General features: G+C 29.9%; 1 long non-coding RNA gene across 1 annotated transcript; it reads right to left on the reverse strand.

The window, feature by feature from the left end:
- Positions 1-478: 478 nt before the first annotated feature.
- On the reverse strand, positions 479-1,664 carry LOC105785486 (uncharacterized). Its single transcript, XR_001131029.2, has 2 exons — positions 1,015-1,664; positions 479-876 (listed from the first exon to the last, which is right to left on the reverse strand). It is a non-coding gene; the product is annotated as an uncharacterized LOC105785486 (long non-coding RNA).
- Between the last annotated feature and the right edge of the window lie 4,308 nt (positions 1,665-5,972).

Genomic DNA, 5,972 nt, shown 5'->3' on the forward strand with positions numbered 1-5,972 from the left:
TTCAAAGAACATAAAAGAAAAAAATTAAATCACTCAAAATGAAAAAATATAGAAATCAATTGTATAATTTAACCTAAAATTTTTGTTCGAATGATGATTTAATATGTCACATCGATTTATCATTACAATCGTTAATGACAATTAATGCTCAATGACTAAAATGTTATAACACGATAACGTAAGTGACTAAAACATAACATATCAAACATAAATGACTTAAATATAACTTGAGACAAACAAAAGTTAATATTTTGATAATTTATCCTAAAATAAATGGATTAAAAACAAGGGATTAAATTTAAATTTTAAAATTATTTTAAAATATTTTAATATTTTCTAATTTTAGATATTTTCATTTCCAAAAAAAGAAAAAATTCAATGTAGTATCTAAAAGGTACCTGGCGTTATAGGATGACATGACATTTTTGCAAAAATAGCAATTAGCCAAGTCAATGGAAGGACTTCGAAGCAATTAAAATAGAATATGTTAATAAATTTTATAACTTTAAAAATGATAACCCTAAACTATTAATTTTGCTTATTTTCCTCCCCTTAACAAATAAAACTTGTTTTCTTTCCCGGAAAATCTGAATCTAGTTTTTCTTTTCTTTTCATTTCGAAACACTAATAAACAATAAACAAGAACAAACCTAATTAAGAAAGTCGTAGTAATCGAAAATCAAGGAACAGATAATCTACATCCAAATCATCCTAGCATTGGTGAAGTCAAAATTTGGATTCTATGCCATGAATTTTTTTAGCATGTTTTGGTTCTCAATCTCCTGGTTGGTGGGAAGACCCAACTGCTCCTGCCTCTCATCTTCTCCACAATGGACCTCGTTTCTCAGTTTCAACAACAAACCCACATTTCATCGTCTGCAATAACATACCCAAAAATTATACCCAAAATTTTCAAAAAAAATACTAATTTGAAAAGAAATCAAGTAAAGTCATCAAGACCCAGTTTCAAAAAATAAAGAAAGAAAATATCAAAAAACAAACAATGAAACCCACTATTGCATGTGCTTCGCTCATCATCAAACAGAGAAACTCAATTCCGGTCGTCGTCAATCAGAGAAATCCATACTTGCATGAGGTCCGATCACCGTCAAGCACCACGACGAAGCCTCAATTCGTCGCCAAACTTCATTAGCCAACGGTTTTCAAGCTGTTGGATTGGATTTGGGCTTCTATTTTTTTTTTTCAAAAATTATTCTCAAAATCATCAAATCTGAATTTAGTCAGAGGCAATTCTAGGGGCTGGCATGGGGCCGGCCCCTAAAATGAAAAATTGTAATTTAAGTTTTTTAAATTTTTTAAAAATTTTAAATTAATAAAGATCAAATTATATGTTGACTCTCCTTAAAATTATAAAAATTTAATTTAATCCTTTAAAAATAATAAAAATATAACCCCTAAAATATTGTTCTAACTTCGCCCCTTAGCCAAATGCCATACCTTCACCTTTCGAATTTCAAGACTAAGAAATCAACACATGTAGAAAGCAAGAGAAAGGAAGGAAATTCAAGCCGATGTGAAAATTCGACTGATCAAAGGTTGGACAGAGCAGCGGTGACTAAGTTTTTTATGGGAGGAGAAGAGAGAAAGAGGAGAAGGAAAGAAGCAAAAAAAAAAACCAGAAGAAAGGAAAAATAGAATGAAAAAGTTTTTTCTAGTATAAAAACATTAAGTTTATGTTTTTTAATTTAATTTAGATAAAAAGGGACAAGTTGCTCAGCGGTCCCCTAAGTTTGACTTGGCTAAACTTTTTTCTGCAAAAATGCCACGTGGAAGTACAATTGTGGTCTATGTTTACTGTCCCATTAGTTAGACTCAGATATTTTCTTTTTAACAAGAAAAGATTAATAATCTAGCAAGAAATAATTGGAATCGAGGTCATATGCATGCTATCCGTCCCAACACGGTGACAGATGATAGAGGGAGCCATATAAAATATTTGTGTGTCATTTAGGAAATCTTTCATCATACTAGTTAACGAGTGTGTGACAGAATTCATTTCTCTTGGGATATACTCGAAGGCAACATTCCAATCTCAACTTCTTAACTCTTGAACTCTAAAAATTAAATTCCCGTGAGCACACCTTCTCGAGTCATCATTAATCCCTTTAATAGCAAGTGCACAATCAACTCAGGTACCATTTTAATATTTAAAAACTTTAGATTCCAAATTAAAAATTTTATTAAAGTATAGGAGGCAAATATGGAATTATCCTTTTTTTTAATTTCAAGCACTTTTTTAATGTTTTCTGTTTCCTAAAAACCCTAGATTTTCCTCTCTTTTATTAGGAAAAACACTAAAATTAATTTTTTAGAAATAAGAAATTAAAAAAATAAAATGAATGCCTAAAATGATAAATTAAAAAAAAGTGACCAAACATACAACGTTAAGATGAGTAGTAAAATGAAAAACTAATTAAGAAAGATGTTATATTTGAGATGAAAATGAAAAGTTAGTAAGTTTGATGACTAATTATTAAGTAATTTACTTTTTAAGCGAATCCTTTTAATAATTAAGCGCGTATATGAAGAATCTATTTTCCTTAAGTTATTGGGCGAAAACCCAAATGAAATTCTTTCGTTTAATTCATTTTTCTACGAAATTAATTTAAACTTAAAAAGAAGATTTGTAGTCAAACATATTGATTTAGGGATAACCTTCCTCTCATTCCTAGATATAAATATGAAAAGACTTACCTCTATATTTATATGTTTAAAAGTCCTTTTGCAATTATATAACACTAAAATTCAGATTCAAGATTTATTAGAAAATTTTTACTTTTTATTAATTGCAAATTGCTCTATCTATGAAAGTTGAACAGGAGCACGGAAGTTTGCTCTTACCAATAAATTTCAAACAAACAAAAGCTGGATTCCAATCTTTTTTATTAATAATCAAACACAAATAAAATCTGGAACAGTTGTCACCAATTTAAAATTCAACTCCAATCTGATTTTATAAAAAATAATTAATAATTTCACCCGCTCAATCCATACCCAAATATAAAATGATACAATTACGTAACTAAAATTACTCAAATTTGAATACTACTTACCAAAAGTAGTCCAAAATTACTCAAATTCTCAAATCACAGAGTCAAAACCCAATTGCAAATAATTTTCCAGCTCCAAAATTATTCAAATAAAACTAATTCAAAAATTTTAAAATTGAAACTTTAAAACCAACTTGATCTGTACCATTGTATATTACAAGGTTTTCATAATCGAATTGGTGATTAAACTAATCAAACAACCAATTTTCTATTAGATAAATTTATCCGATTCAATTGAATAAATTGTTTTTAAAAAAATCATGAAATTAAAAAAAAACTGTTCAAACGCGAGTTCAAATAATTTTAAACTCATTTAATTGATTCGTAAATCAACCAATTCAACATATTATTCCAAACTCGTGCCCAATCAAGTCTCGATTTAACTAGTTCAGTCCAATTCTGAAACAGTAGTATATATCGTTCAAGAATAAACATATGCTAGCTTAAAAGGGGAGGGTATTAACCTGATCACACCTGCAGGGATTGGTGACCAAGAGATCGTCTCCCACTATCTCAACTTTTTCTCCGATCTCATTGGTTAGTTTGGAGTAGTGCTCCCAATCATCTTGGTCAAATAGATCCTCAATTGACACAATAGGATACTCAGAAACGAATGATTGTATAAATCTTTGAGGGCGTCTCCTAAGATTTTTTGTGAACCATTATTGTTCTGCAAATGCCAAACAACAGATAAATGAAGGAGCAAATGACTTGAAAATGCAATTTATCATAAAACGATACAGTCGCGATACATAAACGGATCTCATAAAGGCACAATGCTTGAATATCTTGCTTGTTGCGACTGTGTTCACCTCTTACTTGAAGTTCAAGTCATGGGTTTTATCCGGTCCATAAAATTCAGACACAGCAACATCCATTCCGATGACAACCTAGAATAACGGGAGAACATTCAATCAGCCATCTCCTAACATCAAAACAGTAGAGAATTCATAAGGGGTAGCTAAGGAGGGCATTAACCTTGCCCGTGTAACGGGCATTAGCAATGGCAGTCTTTAACATTTCAAGCCCTCCTTGTTCTCCTGATTTGTACAAAAAAATAGTGCCAATTAACCGGAGGTTAAACTAACAGGTACAAATGTTGAAAACAATGAATCGACATGTACGTTGAGTAGGATGTGTTAGTTTTGGCTTTGGTCGATATTGGTCAGGTCTATTTGGACTAAAATTTTGACATCATTTTAGGTTTTAGTCATTTAAGGTTCAATTTATTTTACGCTTAGATGATTTTAAGTTCAAGTTGTTCGGGTTTGCAAACTGTATTTTTTTGGGTTGAATTGGGTTCTAGTCATTTAGGATATTTTTCATTTACCAATGGCACTCAAGTTCAAACTATTTTGGATTACTTGTTTGGTTTATTCCGGGATTCAAGCCATGTCAACTTTGGATCATTTTGAGCTTAAATCATTTTTAGATCCAATTAGGGCAAGTTCAAGTTGGATAGATTTAGGTTATTTGTCTTTTTGTAATCAAATAAAATTGTGTTGATATAAATTCAAGCTAATCAAATCAGGCTTTTAGGTTCGGAGTTTGATCATGAGAAACCAAGAGCCACCTTCATCGCCAACATTAACTTCTAATTAATAATAATAAAATTATTATTAATTACATATATGAAAGGGGAATGCGAAAGACAGTAGATTTTATTACAAAAGTAGAAGTAAAGGAAAAATTTTTACAAGAAGAGGATGGTAATTGAAAAGTAAAAAGAAAGATTTCTAAACTATTTTTCGATGCCTTGTTTAGGCTTCCTCTGTCCTTGTTTATAAGAGAATTATTAAACTCTATTTTATTTTCTTTGAATCCCGCACAATGTTTTTGATAAGGATGATATTAATGGTTACTTCCACGTAGCTTTCTTTTTGTCTTGTCATATCATTAATGGTTTGTTCCATGTTGCAATCTTTTTGTTTGTATATAGATGTCTTATCCTTTAAGTAACCTCCAAATTAGAATGCTCCTTTCTTGGTTGTTATTCTCCCACGTGGCTTCCTTGTCGAATATTATCTAGATTCATTAACTCTATGTCATCTAGATGTAATGAATCTGTTGACAGTCTTGGTGATGAGTTCCAAATCTCCCACGTGTTCTTGATTTCCTCTATTATGTGTGAAGGAAAATCGTCTATCTCCATGTCAACTATCTTTTTTAATTGTACGGATTTTTCATCTTTGTCATCTTGGATATTTCCAGTATCATAAGCCAATATTCTTCTTCCATCAGTCCAGAGTTTATAATTCTTTTGCTGAAGTAAATATTGGGCTTTTGTCATTAAATCTATCTCTGCTTGGATTTGATAATAATTGAGATTATTGTAACACTTGTCAATGTTTTTTTTGTCAAATGTCCTTTGTCTTCTTTGACTGCTGATAATTTGGGACTTCTAATCATTTTTTGAATAATTCAAATTTGATACGGCTGATAAAATTTTTCTTTTCATCTATACCAATAAGACTACTTATTTCAAGATAAAAATAACAGTAAAAATCATTTTCATATATCATGCGTAATAATATAGATTTAATAAATGCGGAAAATCTTTTAATAAATGAAAAGAGAAATTTTGCATTGTTATTTCTTTAACAAAACCCCATTCAATCTGCTTATATCAAATCGTTCGTGATCAAGTCTAAATTTTATAGTAGAAAATTTTTCATCTAAATCATTAATAAAACATAAGCTTGTAGAACCTATAAGAAATATATAATAAATTGTTTAACGCTGCGATTATCGGTTTTATAATAAAATTTTCAGGTGCTAAATATATAAGAAAGTTTTTGTTCCTTTTATGTTGCTAATATTTCTTTTCTTATATAACATAATTAATTTCATTTGGTTTAAATTTTCCAAAACTATATCCACATATTAGTTCTTCATCATTTA

Source organism: Gossypium raimondii, chromosome 1 (assembly GCF_025698545.1).
Source record: "Gossypium raimondii isolate GPD5lz chromosome 1, ASM2569854v1, whole genome shotgun sequence".
In the NCBI taxonomy this organism is placed as follows: domain Eukaryota; kingdom Viridiplantae; phylum Streptophyta; class Magnoliopsida; order Malvales; family Malvaceae; genus Gossypium; species Gossypium raimondii.